Source organism: Ambystoma mexicanum, chromosome 1p (assembly GCF_040938575.1).
Source record: "Ambystoma mexicanum isolate Mex_15411 chromosome 1p, UKY_AmexF1_1, whole genome shotgun sequence".
NCBI lineage: Eukaryota > Metazoa > Chordata > Amphibia > Caudata > Ambystomatidae > Ambystoma > Ambystoma mexicanum.
Window position 1 is genome coordinate 1,024,626,243 of NC_090921.1, and position 17,630 is coordinate 1,024,643,872.

Genomic DNA, 17,630 nt, shown 5'->3' on the forward strand with positions numbered 1-17,630 from the left:
AAAAAATGACCCCCTCCGCAGTCTCCCGCATGTTACTGACCACCATACAAAGGAGGAAAAGTTGAAAGGCGGCGCCTCACAGGCCATCTCCTCATAGTATTCATCAGTGTTCGGCCTTGACAATATTTTAATATCTTGGATGGTGTATAGTGTTCTCCCATTTCCCTTGAGAAATCAAGATTGTTAAGGGGATTCTGCTGTTTTGTCAGTTCATAGCAAGAGATGGGGATCCAAAATACCTCACAGGAAACCAACGAAGATTGGTGTCGGACAGAAAAATAACGTGGCCACAGCCTCAAAGCAAAAGGCATCTATTTTCAGTGATGAAATATAATATAATTATAAATTGTCTGTTATTTTACTTTCCAAGTATTTTACTTTCCAAGTATTCAATAAAATGTGCATTTGGCAAAAGTCCTTCGAGCCAGATTTGAACCAGCGACCTAAGGATGCCTGTTTTACCACTACAGTCCTCCGCTCTACCAACTGAGCTATCGAAGGCTTGGCAAATCGTTATCTAGCAAACTCAATACGAGCTTCCACTTCAACCGTCGACTTGTAAACATCTCTTGCAATTCGTGCAAAATACTACAAATTTGGCTTGTGACGTTCCCGAATTGAGTAAAAGCACATCAGTTCCCAATTAAAAAAATGACCCCCTCCGCAGTCTCCCGCATGTTACTGACCACCATACTAAGGGGGAAAAGTTGAAAGGCGGCGCCTCACAGGCCATCTCCTCAGAGTATTCAGCCGTGTTGGGCCTTGACAATATTTTAATATCTTGGATGGTGTATACTGTTCTCTCATTTCCCTTGAGAAATCAAGATTGTCAAGGGGATTCTGCTGTTTTGCCAGTTCATAGCAAGAGATGGGGATCCGAAACACCTCACAGGAAACCAATGAAGATTGGTGTTGGACAGAAACATAACGTGGCCACAGCCTCAAAGCAAAAGGCATCTATTTTCAGTGATGAAATATAATATAATTATAAATTGTCTGTTATTTTATTTTCCAAGTATTTTACTTTCCAATTATTCAATAAAATTTGCATTTGGCAAAAGTCCTTCGAGCCGGATTTGAACCAGCGACCTAAGGATGCCTGTTTTACCACTACAGACCTCCGCTCTACCAACTGAGCTATCGAAAGCTTGGCAAATCAACTCTAGCAAACTCAATACGGGCTTCCACTTCAACCGTCGACTTGTAAACATCTCTTGCAATTCGTGCAAAATACTACAAATTTGGCTTGTGAGGTTCCCGAATTGAGTAAAAGCACATCAGTTCCCAATTAAAAAAATGACCCCCTCCGCAGTCGCCCGCATGTTACTGACCACCATACTAAGGGGGAAAAGTTGAAAGGCGGCACCTCACAGGCCATCTCCTCAGAGTATTCAGCCGCGTTGGGCCTTGACAATATTTTAATATCTTGGATGGTGTATAGTGTTCTCTCATTTCTCTTGAGAAATCAAGATTGTCAAGGGGATTCTGCTGTTTTGCAAGTTCATAGCAAGAGATGGGGATCCAAAACACCTCACAGGAAACCAATGAAGATTCGTGTTGGACAGAAAAATAACGTGGTCACAGCCTCAAAGCAAAAGGCATCTATTTTCAGTGATGAAATATAATATAATTATAAATAGTCTGTTATTTTACTTTCCAAGTATTTTACTTTCCAAGTATTCAATAAAATGTGCATTTGGCAAAAGTCCTTCGAGCCGGATTTGAACCAGCGACCTAAGGATGCCTGTTTTACCACTACAGTCCTCCGCTCTACCAACTGAGCTATCGAGGGCTTGGCAAAACGTTCTCTAGCAAACTCAATACGAGCTTCCACTTCAACCTTCGACCTTCAAACATCTCTTGCAATTCGTGCAAAATACTACAAATTTGGCTTGTGAGGTTCCCGAATTGAGTCAAAGCACATCAGTTCACAATTAAAAAAATGACCCCCTCCGCAGTCTCCCGCATGTTACTGACCACCATACAAAGGAGGAAAAGTTGAAAGGCGGCGCCTCACAGGCCATCTCCTCAGAGTATTCATCAGTGTTCGGCCTTGACAATATTTTAATATCTTGGATGGTGTATAGTGTTCTCCCATTTCCCTTGAGAAATCAAGATTGTCAAGGGGATTCTGCTGTTTTGTCAGTTCATAGCAAGAGATGGGGATCCAAAATACCTCACAGGAAACCAACAAAGATTGGTGTCGGACAGAAAAATAACGTGGCCACAGCCTCAAAGCAAAAGGCATCTATTTTCAGTGATGAAATATAATATAATTATAAATTGTCTGTTATTTTACTTTCCAAGTATTTTACTTTCCAAGTATTCAATAAAATGTGCATTTGGCAAAAGTCCTTCGAGCCGGATTTGAACCAGCGACCTAAGGATGCCTGTTTTACCACTACAGTCCTCCCCTCTACCAACTGAGCTATCGAAGGCTTGGCAAATCGTTCTCTAGCAAACTCAATACGAGCTTCCACTTCAACCGTCGACTTGTAAACATCTCTTGCAATTCGTGCAAAATACTACAAATTTGGCTTGTGACGTTCCCGAATTGAGTAAAAGCACATCAGTTCCCAATTAAAAAAATGACCCCCTCCGCAGTCTCCCGCATGTTACTGACCACCATACTAAGGGGGAAAAGTTGAAAGGCGGCGCCTCACAGGCCATCTCCTCAGAGTATTCAGCCGTGTTGGGCCTTGACAATATTTTAATATCTTGGATGGTGTATACTGTTCTCTCATTTCCCTTGAGAAATCAAGATTGTCAAGGGGATTCTGCTGTTTTGCCAGTTCATAACAAGAGATGGGGATCCGAAACACCTCACAGGAAACCAATGAAGATTGGTGTTGGACAGAAACATAACGTGGCCACAGCCTCAAAGCAAAAGGCATCTATTTTCAGTGATGAAATATAATATAATTATAAATTGTCTGTTATTTTATTTTCCAAGTATTCAATAAAATTTGCATTTGGCAAAAGTCCTCCGAGCCGGATTTGAACCAGCGACCTAAGGATGCCTGTTTTATCACTACAGTCCTCCGCTCTACCAACTGAGCTTTCGAAGGCTTGGCAAATCATTCTCTAGCCAACTCAATACGAGCTTCCACTTCAACCGTCGACTTGTAAACATCTCTTGCAATTCGTGCAAAATACTACAAATTTGGCTTGTGAGGTTCCCGAATTGAGTAAAAGCACATCAGTTCCCAATTAAAAAAATGACCCCCTCCGCAGTCTCCCGCATGTTAATGACCACCATACTAAGGGGGAAAAGTTGAAAGGCGGCGCCTCACAGGCCATCTCCTCAGAGTATTCAGCCGTGTTGGGCCTTGACAATATTTTAATATCTTGGATGGTGTATAGTGTTCTCTCATTTCCCTTGAGAAATCAAGATTGTCAAGGGGATTCTGCCGTTTTGCCAGTTCATAGCAAGAGATGGTGATCCAAAACACCTGACAGGAAAGCAATGAAGATTCGTGTTGTACAGAAAAATAACGTGGCCACAGCCTCAAAGCAAAAGGCATCTATTTTCAGTGATGAAATATAATATAATTCTAAATTGTCTGTTATTTTACTTTCCAAGTATTTTACTTTCCAAAATGTGCATTTGGCAAAAGTCCTTTGAGCCGGATTTGAACCAGCGACCTAAGGATGCCTGTTTTACCACTACAGTCCTCCGCTCTACCAACTGAGCTATCAAAGGCTTGGCAAATCATTCTCTAGCAAACTCAATACGAGCTTCCACTTCAACCGTCGACTTGTAAACATCTCTTGCAATTCGTGCAAAATACTACAAATTTGGCTTGTGAGGTTCCCGAATTGAGTAAAAGCACATCAGTTCCCAATTAAAAAAATGACCCCCTCCGCTGTCGCCCGCATGTTACTGACCACCATACTAAGGGGGAAAAGTTGAAAGGCGGCACCTCACAGGCCATCTCCTCAGAGTATTCAGCCGCGTTGGGCCTTGACAATATTTTAATATCTTGGATGGTGTATAGTGTTCTCTCATTTCTCTTGAGAAATCAAGATTGTCAAGGGGATTCTGCTGTTTTGCAAGTTCATAGCAAGAGATGGGGATCCAAAACACCTCACAGGAAACCAATGAAGATTCGTGTTGGACAGAAAAATAACGTGGTCACAGCCTCAAAGCAAAAGGCATCTATTTTCAGTGATGAAATATAATATAATTATAAATTGTCTGTTATTTTACTTTCCAAGTATTTTACTTTCCAAGTATTCAATAAAATGTGCATTTGGCAAAAGTCCTTCGAGCCGGATTTGAACCAGCGACCTAAGGATGCTTGTTTTACCACTACAGTCCTCCGCTCTACCAACTGAGCTATCGAAGGCTTGGCAAATCAGTCTCTAGCAAGCTCAATACGAGCTTCCACTTCAACCTTCGACCTTCAAACATCTCTTGCAATTCGTGCAAAATACTACAAATTTGGCTTGTGAGGTTCCCGAATTGAGTCAAAGCACATCAGTTCACAATTAAAAAAATGACCCCCTCCACAGTCTCCCGCATGTTACTGACCACCATACAAAGGAGGAAAAGTTGAAAGGCGGCGCCTCACAGGCCATCTCCTCAGAGTATTCATCAGTGTTCGGCCTTGACAATATTTTAATATCTTGGATGGTGTATAGTGTTCTCCCATTTCCCTCGAGAAATCAAGATTGTCAAGGGGATTCTGCTGTTTTGTCAGTTCATAGCAAGAGATGGGGATCCGAAACACCTCACAGGAAACCAATGAAGATTGGTGTTGGACAGAAACATAACGTGGCCACAGCCTCAAAGCAAAAGGCATCTATTTTCAGTGATGAAATATAATATAATTATAAATTGTCTGTTATTTTATTTTCCAAGTATTTTACTTTCCAAGTATTCAATAAAATTTGCATTTGGCAAAAGTCCTTCGAGCCGGATTTGAACCAGCGACCTAAGGATGCCTGTTTTACCACTACAGTCCTCCGCTCTACCAACTGAGCTTTCGAAGGCTTGGCAAATCATTCTCTAGCCAACTCAATACGAGCTTCCACTTCAACCGTCGACTTGTAAACATCTCTTGCAATTCGTGCAAAATACTACAAATTTGGCTTGTGAGGTTCCCGAATTGAGTAAAAGCACATCAGTTCCCAATTAAAAAAATGACCCCCTCCGCAGTCTCCCGCATGTTAATGACCACCATACTAAGGCGGAAAAGTTGAAAGGCGGCGCCTCACAGGCCATCTCCTCAGAGTATTCAGCCGTGTTGTGCCTTGACAATATTTTAATATCTTGGATGGTGTATAGTGTTCTCTCATTTCCCTTGAGAAATCAAGATTGTCAAGGGGATTCTGCTGTTTTGCCAGTTCATAGCAAGAGATGGTGATCCAAAACACCTGACAGGAAACCAATGAAGATTCGTGTTGGACAGAAAAATAACGTGGCCACAGCCTCAAAGCAAAAGGCATCTATTTTCAGTGATGAAATATAATATAATTCTAAATTGTCTGTTATTTTACTTTCGAAGTATTTTACTTTCCAAAATGTGCATTTGGCAAAAGTCCTTCGAGCCGGATTTGAACCAGCGACCTAAGGATGCCTGTTTTACGACTACAGTCCTCCGCTCTACCAACTGAGCTATCAAAGGCTTGGCAAATCATTCTCTAGCAAACTCAATACGAGCTTCCACTTCAACCGTCGACTTGTAAACATCTCTTGCAATTCGTGCAAAATACTACAAATTTGGCTTGTGAGGTTCCCGAAATTGAGTAAAAGCACATCAGTTCCCAATTAAAAAAATGACCCCCTCCGCAGTCTCCCGCATGTTAATGACCACTATACTAAGGGGGAAAAGTTGAAAGGCGGCGCCTCACAGGCCATCTCCTCAGAGTATTCAGCCGTGTTGGGCCTTGACAATATTTTAATATCTTGGATGGTGTATAGTGTTCTCTCATTTCCCTTGAGAAATCAAGATTGTCAAGGGGATTCTGCTGTTTTGCCAGTTCATAGCAAGAGATGGGGATCCAAAATACCTGACAGGAAACCAATGAAGATTTGTGTTGGACAGAAAAATAACGTGGCCGCAGCCTCAAAGCAAAAGGCATCTATTTTTATTGATGAAATATAATATAATTATAAATTGTCTGTTATTTTACTTTCCAAGTATTTTACTTTCCAAGTATTCAATAAAATGTGCATTTGGCAAAAGTCCTTTGAGCAGGATTTGAACCAGCGAACTAAGGATGCCTGTTTTACCACTACAGTCCTCCGCTCTACCAACTGAGCTATCAAAGGCTTGGCGAATCAACACTAGCAAACTCAATACGAGCTTCCACTTCAACCGTCGACTTGTAAACATCTCTTGCAATTCGTGCAAAATACTACAAATTTGGCTTGTCAGGTTCCCGAATTGAGTAAAAGCACATCAGTTCCCAATTAAAAAAATGACCCCCTCCGCAGTCTCCCGCATATTACTGACCACCATACTAAGGGGGAAAAGTTGAAAGGCGGCACCTCACAGGCCATCTCCTCAGAGTATTCAGCCGCGTTGGGCCTTGACAATATTTTAATATCTTGGATGGTGTATAGTGTTCTCTCATTTCCCTTGAGAAATCAAGATTGTCAAGGGGATTCTGCTGTTTTGCCAGTTCATAGCAAGAGATGGGGATCCAAAACACCTCACAGGAAACCAATGAAGATTCGTGTTGGACAGAAAAATAACATGGTCACAGCCTCAAAGCAAAAGCCATCTATTTTCAGTGATGAAATATAATATAATTATAAATTGTCTGTTATTTTACTTTCCAAGTATTTTACTTTCCAAGTATTCAATAAAATGTGCATTTGGCAAAAGTCCTTCGAGCCGGATTTTAACCAGCGACCTAAGGATGCCTGTTTTACCACTACAGTCCTCCGCTGTACCAACTGAGCTATCGAAGGCTTGGCAAATCAGTCTCTAGCAAGCTCAATACGAGCTTCCACTTCAACCGTCGACATTCAAACATCTCTTGCAATTCGTGCAAAATACTACAAATTTGGCTTGTGAGGTTCCCGAATTGAGTAAAAGCACATCAGTTCACAATTAAACAAATGACCCACTCCGCAGTCTCCCGCATGTTACTGACCACCATACTAAGGAGGAAAAGTTGAAAGGCGGCGCCTCACAGGCCATCTCCTCAGAGTTTTCATCAGTGTTCGGCCTTGACAATATTTTAATATCTTGGATGGTGTATAGTGTTCTCCCATTTCCCTTGAGAAATCAAGATTGTCAAGGGGATTCTGCTGTTTTGTCAGTTCATAGCAAGAGATGGGGATCCAAAATACCTCACAGGAAACCAACGAAGATTGGTGTCGGACAGAAAAATAACGTGGCCACAGCCTCAAAGCAAAAGGCATCTATTTTCAGTGATGAAATATAATATAATTATAAATTGTCTGTTATTTTACTTTCCAAGTATTTTACTTTCCAAGTATTCAATAAAATGTGCATTTGGCAAAAGTCCTTTGAGCCGGATTTGAACCAGCGACGAGCTATCGAAGGCTTGGCAAATCATTCTCTAGCAAACTCAATACGAGCTTCCACTTCAACCGTCGACTTGTAAACATCTCTTGCAATTCGTGCAAAATACTACAAATTTGGCTTGTGAGGTTCCCGAATTGAGTAAAAGCACATCAGTTCACAATTAAAAAAATGACCCCCTCCGCAGTCTCCCGCATGTTACTGACCACCATACAAAGGAGGAAAAGTTGAAAGGCGGCGCCTCACAGGCCATCTCCTCAGAGTATTCATCAGTGTTCGGCCTTGACAATATTTTAATATCTTGGATGGTGTATAGTGTTCTCCCATTTCCCTTGAGAAATCAAGATTGTCAAGGGGATTCTGCTGTTTTGTCAGTTCATAGCAAGAGATGGGGATCCAAAATACCTCACAGGAAACCAACTAAGATTGGTGTCGGACAGAAAAATAACATGGCCACAGCCTCAAAGCAAAAGGCATCTATTTTCAGTGATGAAATATAATATAATTATAAATTGTCTGTTATTTTACTTTCCAAGTATTTTACTTTCCAAGTATTCAATAAAATGTGCATTTGGCAAAAGTCCTTCGAGCCGGATTTGAACCAGCGACCTAAGGATGCCTGTTTTACCACTACAGTCCTCCGCTCTACCAACTGAGCTATCGAAGGCGTGGCAAACCGTTCTCTAGCAAACTCAATACGAGCTTCCACTTCAACCGTCGACATTCAAACATCTCTTGCAATTCGTGCAAAATACTACAAATTTGGCTTGTGAGGTTCCCGAATTGAGTAAAAGCACATCAGTTCCCAATTAAAAAAATGACCCCCTCCGCAGTCTCCCGCATGTTAATGACCACTATACTAAGGGGGAAAAGTTGAAAGGCGGCGCCTCACAGGCCATCTCCTCAGAGTATTCAGCCGTGTTGGGCCTTGACAATATTTTAATATCTTGGATGGTGTATAGTGTTCTCTCATTTCCCTTGAGAAATCAAGATTGTCAAGGGGATTCTGCTGTTTTGCCAGTTCATAGCAAGAGATGGGGATCCAAAATACCTCACAGGAAACCAATGAAGATTCGTGTTGGACAGAAATATAACGTGGCCACAGCCTCAAAGCAAAAGGCATCTATTTTCAGTGATGAAATATAATATAATTATAAATTGTCTGTTATTTTACTTTCCAAGTATTTTACTTTCCTAGTATTCAATAAAATGTGCATTTGGCAAGAGTCCTTCGAGCTGGATTTGAACCAGCAATCTAAGGATGCCTGTTTTACCACTACAGTCCTCCGCTCTACCAACTGAGCTATCGAAGGCTTGGCAAATCAGTCTCTAGCAAGCTCAATACGAGCTTCCACTTCAACCTTCGACCTTCAAACATCTCTTGCAATTCGTGCAAAATACTACAAATTTGGCTTGTGAGGTTCCCGAATTGAGTCAAAGCACATCAGTTCACAATTAAAAAAATGACCCCCTCCGCAGTCTCCCGCATGTTACTGACCACCATACAAAGGAGGAAAAGTTGAAAGGCGGCGCCTCACAGGCCATCTCCTCAGAGTATTCATCAGTGTTCGGCCTTGACAATATTTTAATATCTTGGATGGTGTATAGTGTTCTCCCATTTGCCTTGAGAAATCAAGATTGTCAAGGGGATTCTGCTGTTTTGTCAGTTCATAGCAAGAGAGGGGGATCCAAAATACCTCACAGGAAACCAACGAAGATTGGTGTCGGACAGAAAAATAACGTGGCCACAGCCTCAAAGCAAAAGGCATCTATTTTCAGTGATGAAATATAATATAATTATAAATTGTCTGTTATTTTACTTTCCAAGTATTTTACTTTCCAAGTATTCAATAAAATGTGCATTTGGCAAAAGTCCTTCGAGCCAGATTTGAACCAGCGACCTAAGGATGCCTGTTTTACCACTACAGTCCTCCGCTCTACCAACTGAGCTATCGAAGGCTTGGCAAATCGTTCTCTAGCAAACTCAATACGAGCTTCCACTTCAACCGTCGACTTGTAAACATCTCTTGCAATTCGTGCAAAATACTACAAATTTGGCTTGTGACGTTCCCGAATTGAGTAAAAGCACATCAGTTCCCAATTAAAAAAATGACCCCCTCCGCAGTCTCCCGCATGTTACTGACCACCATACTAAGGGGGAAAAGTTGAAAGGCGGCGCCTCACAGGCCATCTCCTCAGAGTATTCAGCCGTGTTGGGCCTTGACAATATTTTAATATCTTGGATGGTGTATACTGTTCTCTCATTTCCCTTGAGAAATCAAGATTGTCAAGGGGATTCTGCTGTTTTGCCAGTTCATAACAAGAGATGGGGATCCGAAACACCTCACAGGAAACCAATGAAGATTGGTGTTGGACAGAAACATAACGTGGCCACAGCCTCAAAGCAAAAGGCATCTATTTTCAGTGATGAAATATAATATAATTATAAATTGTCTGTTATTTTATTTTCCAAGTATTTTACTTTCCAAGTATTCAATAAAATTTGCATTTGGCAAAAGTCCTTCGAGCCGGATTTGGACCAGCGACCTAAGGATGCCTGTTTTACCACTACAGTCCTCCGCTCTACCAACTGAGCTTTCGAAGGCTTGGCAAATCATTCTCTAGCCAACTCAATACGAGCTTCCACTTCAACCGTCGACTTGTAAACATCTCTTGCAATTCGTGCAAAATACTACAAATTTGGCTTGTGAGGTTCCCGAATTGAGTAAAAGCACATCAGTTCCCAATTAAAAAAATGACCCCCTCCGCAGTCTCCCGCATGTTAATGACCACCATACTAAGGGGGAAAAGTTGAAAGGCGGCGCCTCACAGGCCATCTCCTCAGAGTATTCAGCCGTGTTGGGCCTTGACAATATTTTAATATCTTGGATGGTGTATAGTGTTCTCTCATTTCCCTTGAGAAATCAAGATTGTCAAGGGGATTCTGCTGTTTTGCCAGTTCATAGCAAGAGATGGTGATCCAAAACACCTGACAGGAAACCAATGAAGATTCGTGTTGGACAGAAAAATAACGTGGCCACAGCCTCAAAGCAAAAGGCATCTATTTTCAGTAATGAAATATAATATAATTCTAAATTGTCTGTTATTTTACTTTCGAAGTATTTTACTTTCCAAAATGTGCATTTGGCAAAAGTCCTTCGAGCCGGATTTGAACCAGCGACCTAAGGATGCCTGTTTTACCACTACAGTCCTCCGCTCTACCAACTGAGCTATCAAAGGCTTGGCAAATCATTCTCTAGCAAACTCAATACGAGCTTCCACTTCAACCGTCGACTTGTAAACATCTCTTGCAATTCGTGCAAAATACTACAAATTTGGCTTGTGAGGTTCCCGAATTGAGTAAAAGCACATCAGTTCCCAATTAAAAAAATGACCGCCTCCGCAGTCTCCCGCATGTTACTGACCACCATACTAAGGGGGAAAAGTTGAAAGGCGGCACCTCACAGGCCATCTCCTCAGAGTATTCAGCCGCGTTGGGCCTTGACAATATTTTAATATCTTGGATGGTGTATAGTGTTCTCTCATTTCTCTTGAGAAATCAAGATTGTCAAGGGGATTCTGCTGTTTTGCAAGTTCATAGCAAGAGATGGGGATCCAAAACACCTCACAGGAAACCAATGAAGATTCGTGTTGGACAGAAAAATAACGTGGTCACAGCCTCAAAGCAAAAGGCATCTATTTTCAGTGATGAAATATAATATAATTATAAATTGTCTGTTATTTTACTTTCCAAGTATTTTACTTTCCAAGTATTCAATAAAATGTGCATTTGGCAAAAGTCCTTCGAGCCGGATTTGAACCAGCGACCTAAGGATGCCTGTTTTACCACTACAGTCCTCCGCTCTACCAACTGAGCTATCGAAGGCTTGGCAAATCAGTCTCTAGCAAGCTCAATACGAGCTTCCACTTCAACCTTCGACCTTCAAACATCTCTTGCAATTCGTGCAAAATACTACAAATTTGGCTTGTGAGGTTCCCGAATTGAGTCAAAGCACATCAGTTCACAATTAAAAAAATGACCCCCTCCGCAGTCTCCCGCATGTTACTGACCACCATACTAAGGGGGAAAAGTTGAAAGGCGCGCCTCACAGGCCATCTCCTCAGAGTATTCAGCCGTGTTGGGCCTTGACAATATTTTAATATCTTGGATGGTGTATACTGTTCTCTCATTTCCCTTGAGAAATCAAGATTGTCAAGGGGATTCTGCTGTTTTGCCAGTTCATAGCAAGAGATGGGGATCCGAAACACCTCACAGGAAAGCAATGAAGATTCGTGTTGGACAGAAAAATAACGTGGCCACAGCCTCAAAGCAAAAGGCATCTATTTTCAGTGATGAAATATAATATAATTCTAAATTGTCTGTTATTTTACTTTCCAAGTATTTTACTTTCCAAAATGTGCATTTGGCAAAAGTCCTTCGAGCCGGATTTGAACCAGCGACCTAAGGATGCCTGTTTTACCACTACAGTCCTCCGCTCTACCAACTGAGCTATCAAAGGCTTGGCAAATCATTTTCTAGCAAACTCAATACGAGCTTCCACTTCAACCGTCGACTTGTAAACATCTCTTGCAATTCGTGCAAAATACTACAAATTTGGCTTGTGAGGTTCCCGAATTGAGTAAAAGCACATCAGTTCCCAATTAAAAATATGACCCCCTCCGCAGTCTCCCGCATGTTAATGACCACTATACTAAGGGGGAAAAGTTGAAAGGCGGCGCCTCACAGGCCATCTCCTCAGAGTATTCAGCCGTGTTGGGCCTTGACAATATTTTAATATCTTGGATGGTGTATAGTGTTCTCTCATTTCCCTTGAGAAATCAAGATTGTCAAGGGGATTCTGCTGTTTTGTCAGTTCATAGCAAGAGATGGGGATCCAAAATACCTCACAGGAAACCAACGAAGATTGGTGTCGGACAGAAAAATAACGTGGCCACAGCCTCAAAGCAAAAGGCATCTATTTTCAGTGATGAAATATAATATAATTATAAATTGTCTGTTATTTTACTTTCCAAGTATTTTACTTTCCAAGTATTCAATAAAATGTGCATTTGGCAAAAGTCCTTCGAACCGGATTTGAACCAGCGACCTAAGGATGCCTGTTTTACCACTACAGTCCTCCGCTCTACCAACTGAGCTATCGAAGGCTTAGCACATCAGTCTCTAGCAAGCTCAATACGAGCTTCCACTTCAACCTTCGACATTCAAACATCTCTTGCAATTCGTGCAAAATACTACAAATTTGGCTTGTGAGGTTCCCGAATTGAGTAAAAGCACATCAGTTCACAATTAAAAAAATGACCCCCTCCGCAGTCTCCCGCATGTTACTGACCACCATACAAAGGAGGAAAAGTTGAAAGGCGGCGCCTCACAGGCCATCTCCTCAGAGTATTCATCAGTGTTCGGCCTTGACAATATTTTAATATCTTGGATGGTGTATAGTGTTCTCCCATTTCCCTTGAGAAATCAAGATTGTCAAGGGGATTCTGCTGTTTTGTCAGTTCATAGCAATAGATGGGGATCCAAAATACCTCACAGGAAACCAACGAAGATTGGTGTCGGACAGAAAAATAACGTGGCCACAGCCTCAAAGCAAAAGGCATCTATTTTCAGTGATGAAATATAATATAATTATAAATTGTCTGTTATTTTACTTTCCAAGTATTTTACTTTCCAAGTATTCAATAAAATGTGCATTTGGCAAAAGTCCTTCGAGCCGGTTTTGAACCAGCGACCTAAGGATGCCTGTTTTACCACTACAGTCCTCTCCTCTACCAACTGAGCTATCGAAGGCTTGGCCAATCATCTCTAGCAAACTCAATACGAGCTTCCACTTCAACCGTCGACTTGTAAACATCTCTTGCAATTCGTGCAAAATACTACAAATTTGGCTGGTGAGGTTCCCGAATTGAGTAAAAGCACATCAGTTCCCAATTTAAAAAATGACCCCCTCCACAGTCGCCCGCATGTTACTGACCACCATACTAAGGGGGAAAAGTTGAAAGGCGGCACCTCACAGGCCATCTCCTCAGAGTATTCAGCCGCGTTGGGCCTTGACAATATTTTAATATCTTGGATGGTGTATAGTGTTCTCTCATTTCTCTTGAGAAATCAAGATTGTCAAGGGGATTCTGCTGTTTTGCCAGTTCATAGCAAGAGATGGTGATCCAAAACACCTGACAGGAAACCAATGAAGATTCGTGTTGGACAGAAAAATAACGTGGCCACAGCCTCAAAGCAAAAGGCATCTATTTTCAGTAATGAAATATAATATAATTCTAAATTGTCTGTTATTTTACTTTCGAAGTATTTTACTTTCCAAAATGTGCATTTGGCAAAAGTCCTTCGAGCCGGATTTGAACCAGCGACCTAAGGATGCCTGTTTTACCACTACAGTCCTCCGCTCTACCAACTGAGCTATCAAAGGCTTGGCAAATCATTCTCTAGCAAACTCAATACGAGCTTCCACTTCAACCGTCGACTTGTAAACATCTCTTGCAATTCGTGCAAAATACTACAAATTTGGCTTGTGAGGTTCCCGAATTGAGTAAAAGCACATCAGTTCCCAATTAAAAAAATGACCGCCTCCGCAGTCTCCCGCATGTTACTGACCACCATACTAAGGGGGAAAAGTTGAAAGGCGGCACCTCACAGGCCATCTCCTCAGAGTATTCAGCCGCGTTGGGCCTTGACAATATTTTAATATCTTGGATGGTGTATAGTGTTCTCTCATTTCTCTTGAGAAATCAAGATTGTCAAGGGGATTCTGCTGTTTTGCAAGTTCATAGCAAGAGATGGGGATCCAAAACACCTCACAGGAAACCAATGAAGATTCGTGTTGGACAGAAAAATAACGTGGTCACAGCCTCAAAGCAAAAGGCATCTATTTTCAGTGATGAAATATAATATAATTATAAATTGTCTGTTATTTTACTTTCCAAGTATTTCACTTTCCAAGTATTCAATAAAATGTGCATTTGGCAAAAGTCCTTCGAGCCGGATTTGAACCAGCGACATAAGGATGCCTGTTTTACCACTACAGTCCTCCACTCTACCAACTGAGCTATCGAAGGCTTGGCAAATCGTTATCTAGCAAACTCAATACAAGCTTCCACTTCAACCGTCGACATGTAAACATCTCTTGCAATTCGTGCAAAATACTACAAATTTGGCTTGTGACGTTCCCGAATTGAGTAAAAGCACATCAGTTCCCAATTAAAAAAATGACCCCCTCCGCAGTCGCCCGCATGTTACTGACCACCATACTAAGGGGGAAAAGTTGAAAGGCGGCACCTCACAGGCCATCTCCTCAGAGTATTCAGCCGCGTTGGGCCTTGACAATATTTTAATATCTTGGATGGTGCATAGTGTTCTCTCATTTCTCTTGAGAAATCAAGATTGTCAAGGGGATTCTGCTGTTTTGCAAGTTCATAGCAAGAGATGGGGATCCAAAACACCTCACAGGAAACCAATGAAGATTCGTGTTGGACAGAAAAATAACGTGGTCACAGCCTCAAAGCAAAAGGCATCTATTTTCAGTGATGAAATATAATATAATTATAAATTGTCTGTTATTTTACTTTCCAAGTATTTTACTTTCCAAGTATTCAATAAAATGTGCATTTGGCAAAAGTCCTTCGAACCGGATTTGAACCAGCGACCTAAGGATGCCTGTTTTACCACTACAGTCCTCCGCTCTACCAACTGAGCTATCGAAGGCTTGGCAAATTGTTCTCTAGCAAACTCAATACGAGCTTCCACTTCAACCGTCGACTTGTAAACATCTCTTGCAATTCGTGCAAAATACTACAAATTTGGCTTGTGACGTTCCCGAATTGAGTAAAAGCACATCAGTTCCCAATTAAAAAAATGACCCCCTCCGCAGTCTCCCGCATGTTACTGACCACCATACAAAGGAGGAAAAGTTGAAAGGCGGCGCCTCACAGGCCATCTCCTCATAGTATTCATCAGTGTTCGGCCTTGACAATATTTTAATATCTTGGATGGTGTATAGTGTTCTCCCATTTCCCTTGAGAAATCAAGATTGTTAAGGGGATTCTGCTGTTTTGTCAGTTCATAGCAAGAGATGGGGATCCAAAATACCTCACAGGAAACCAACGAAGATTGGTGTCGGACAGAAAAATAACGTGGCCACAGCCTCAAAGCAAAAGGCATCTATTTTCAGTGATGAAATATAATATAATTATAAATTGTCTGTTATTTTACTTTCCAAGTATTTTACTTTCCAAGTGTTCAATAAAATGTGCATTTGGCATAAGTCCTTCGAGCCGGATTTGAACCAGCGACCTAAGGATGCCTGTTTTACCACTACAGTCCTCCGCTCTACCAACTGAGCTATCGAAGGCTTGGCAAATCGTTATCTAGCAAACTCAATACAAGCTTCCACTTCAACCGTCGACTTGTAAACATCTCTTGCAATTCGTGCAAAATACTACAAATTTGGCTTGTGACGTTCCCGAATTGAGTAAAAGCACATCAGTTCCCAATTAAAAAAATGACCCCCTCCGCAGTCTCCCGCATGTTACTGACCACCATACTAAGGGGGAAAAGTTGAAAGGCGGCGCCTCACAGGCCATCTCCTCAGAGTATTCAGCCGTGTTGCGCCTTGACAATATTTTAATATCTTGGATGGTGTATACTGTTCTCTCATTTCCCTTGAGAAATCAAGATTGTCAAGGGGATTCTGCTGTTTTGCCAGTTCATAGCAAGAGATGGGGATCCGAAACACCTCACAGGAAACCAATGAAGATTGGTGTTGGACAGAAACATAACGTGGCCACAGCCTCAAAGCAAAAGGCATCTATTTTCAGTGATGAAATATAATATAATTATAAATTGTCTGTTATTTTATTTTCCAAGTATTTTACTTTCCAAGTATTCAATAAAATTTGCATTTGGCAAAAGTCCTTCGAGCCGGATTTGAACCAGCGACCTAAGGATGCCTGTTTTACCACTACAGACCTCCGCTCTACCAACTGAGCTATCGAAGGCTTGGCAAATCAACTCTAGCAAACTCAATACGAGCTTCCACTTCAACCGTCGACTTGTAAACATCTCTTGCAATTCGTGCAAAATACTACAAATTTGGCTTGTGAGGTTCCCGAATTGAGTAAAAGTACATCAGTTCCCAATTAAAAAAATGACCCCCTCCGCAGTCGCCCGCATGTTACTGACCACCATACTAAGGGGGAAAAGTTGAAAGGCGGCGCCTCACAGGCCATCTCCTCAGAGTATTCAGCCGTGTTGGGCCTTGACAATATTTTAACATCTTGGATGGTGTATACTGTTCTCTCATTTCCCTTGAGAAATCAAGATTGTCAAGGGGATTCTGCTGTTTTGCCAGTTCATAACAAGAGATGGGGATCCGAAACACCTCACAGGAAACCAATGAAGATTGGTGTTGGACAGAAACATAACGTGGCCACAGCCTCAAAGCAAAAGGCATCTATTTTCAGTGATGAAATATAATATAATTATAAATTGTCTGTTATTTTATTTTCCAAGTATTTTACTTTCCAAGTATTCAATAAAATTTGCATTTGGCAAAAGTCCTTCGAGCCGGATTTGAACCAGCGACCTAAGGATGCCTGTTTTACCACTACAGTCCTCCGCTCTACCAACTGAGCTTTCGAAGGCTTGGCAAATCATTCTCTAGCCAACTCAATACGAGCTTCCACTTCAACCGTCGACTTGTAAACATCTCTTGCAATTCGTGCAAAATACTACAAATTTGGCTTGTGAGGTTCCCGAATTGAGTAAAAGCACATCAGTTCCCAATTAAAAAAATGACCCCCTCCGCAGTCTCCCGCATGTTAATGACCACTATACTAAGGGGGAAAAGTTGAAAGGCGGCGCCTCACAGGCCATCTCCTCAGAGTATTCAGCCGTGTTGGGCCTTGACAATATTTTAATATCTTGGATGGTGTATAGTGTTCTCTCATTTCCCTTGAGAAATCAAGATTGTCAAGGGGATTCTGCTGTTTTGCCAGTTCATAGCAAGAGATGGGGATCCAAAATACCTGACAGGAAACCAATGAAGATTCGTGTTGGACAGAAATATAACGTGGCCACAGCCTCAAAGCAAAAGG

At 41.6% G+C, this 17,630-nt stretch overlaps 9 non-coding genes across 9 annotated transcripts; all 9 read right to left on the minus strand.

The window, feature by feature from the left end:
• Positions 1 to 3,617: 3,617 nt before the first annotated feature.
• Positions 3,618 to 3,703, minus strand: TRNAY-GUA (transfer RNA tyrosine (anticodon GUA)). The gene is given in 2 exon segments: positions 3,618 to 3,653; positions 3,667 to 3,703. It is a non-coding gene; the product is annotated as a tRNA-Tyr (tRNA).
• Positions 3,704 to 4,263: 560 nt separating this feature from the next.
• Positions 4,264 to 4,349, minus strand: TRNAY-GUA (transfer RNA tyrosine (anticodon GUA)). Its single transcript is given in 2 exon segments — positions 4,264 to 4,299; positions 4,313 to 4,349. It is a non-coding gene; the product is annotated as a tRNA-Tyr (tRNA).
• A 1,195-nt stretch (positions 4,350 to 5,544) lies between these two features.
• TRNAY-GUA (transfer RNA tyrosine (anticodon GUA)) lies at positions 5,545 to 5,630 on the minus strand. The gene is given in 2 exon segments: positions 5,545 to 5,580; positions 5,594 to 5,630. It is a non-coding gene; the product is annotated as a tRNA-Tyr (tRNA).
• Positions 5,631 to 8,083: 2,453 nt separating this feature from the next.
• On the minus strand, positions 8,084 to 8,169 carry TRNAY-GUA (transfer RNA tyrosine (anticodon GUA)). Its single transcript is given in 2 exon segments — positions 8,084 to 8,119; positions 8,133 to 8,169. It is a non-coding gene; the product is annotated as a tRNA-Tyr (tRNA).
• A 2,487-nt stretch (positions 8,170 to 10,656) lies between these two features.
• Positions 10,657 to 10,742, minus strand: TRNAY-GUA (transfer RNA tyrosine (anticodon GUA)). Its single transcript is given in 2 exon segments — positions 10,657 to 10,692; positions 10,706 to 10,742. It is a non-coding gene; the product is annotated as a tRNA-Tyr (tRNA).
• Positions 10,743 to 11,302: 560 nt separating this feature from the next.
• Positions 11,303 to 11,388, minus strand: TRNAY-GUA (transfer RNA tyrosine (anticodon GUA)). Its single transcript is given in 2 exon segments — positions 11,303 to 11,338; positions 11,352 to 11,388. It is a non-coding gene; the product is annotated as a tRNA-Tyr (tRNA).
• Positions 11,389 to 11,936: 548 nt separating this feature from the next.
• On the minus strand, positions 11,937 to 12,022 carry TRNAY-GUA (transfer RNA tyrosine (anticodon GUA)). Its single transcript is given in 2 exon segments — positions 11,937 to 11,972; positions 11,986 to 12,022. It is a non-coding gene; the product is annotated as a tRNA-Tyr (tRNA).
• Positions 12,023 to 13,862: 1,840 nt separating this feature from the next.
• On the minus strand, positions 13,863 to 13,948 carry TRNAY-GUA (transfer RNA tyrosine (anticodon GUA)). The gene is given in 2 exon segments: positions 13,863 to 13,898; positions 13,912 to 13,948. It is a non-coding gene; the product is annotated as a tRNA-Tyr (tRNA).
• Positions 13,949 to 15,800: 1,852 nt separating this feature from the next.
• Positions 15,801 to 15,886, minus strand: TRNAY-GUA (transfer RNA tyrosine (anticodon GUA)). Its single transcript is given in 2 exon segments — positions 15,801 to 15,836; positions 15,850 to 15,886. It is a non-coding gene; the product is annotated as a tRNA-Tyr (tRNA).
• Between the last annotated feature and the right edge of the window lie 1,744 nt (positions 15,887 to 17,630).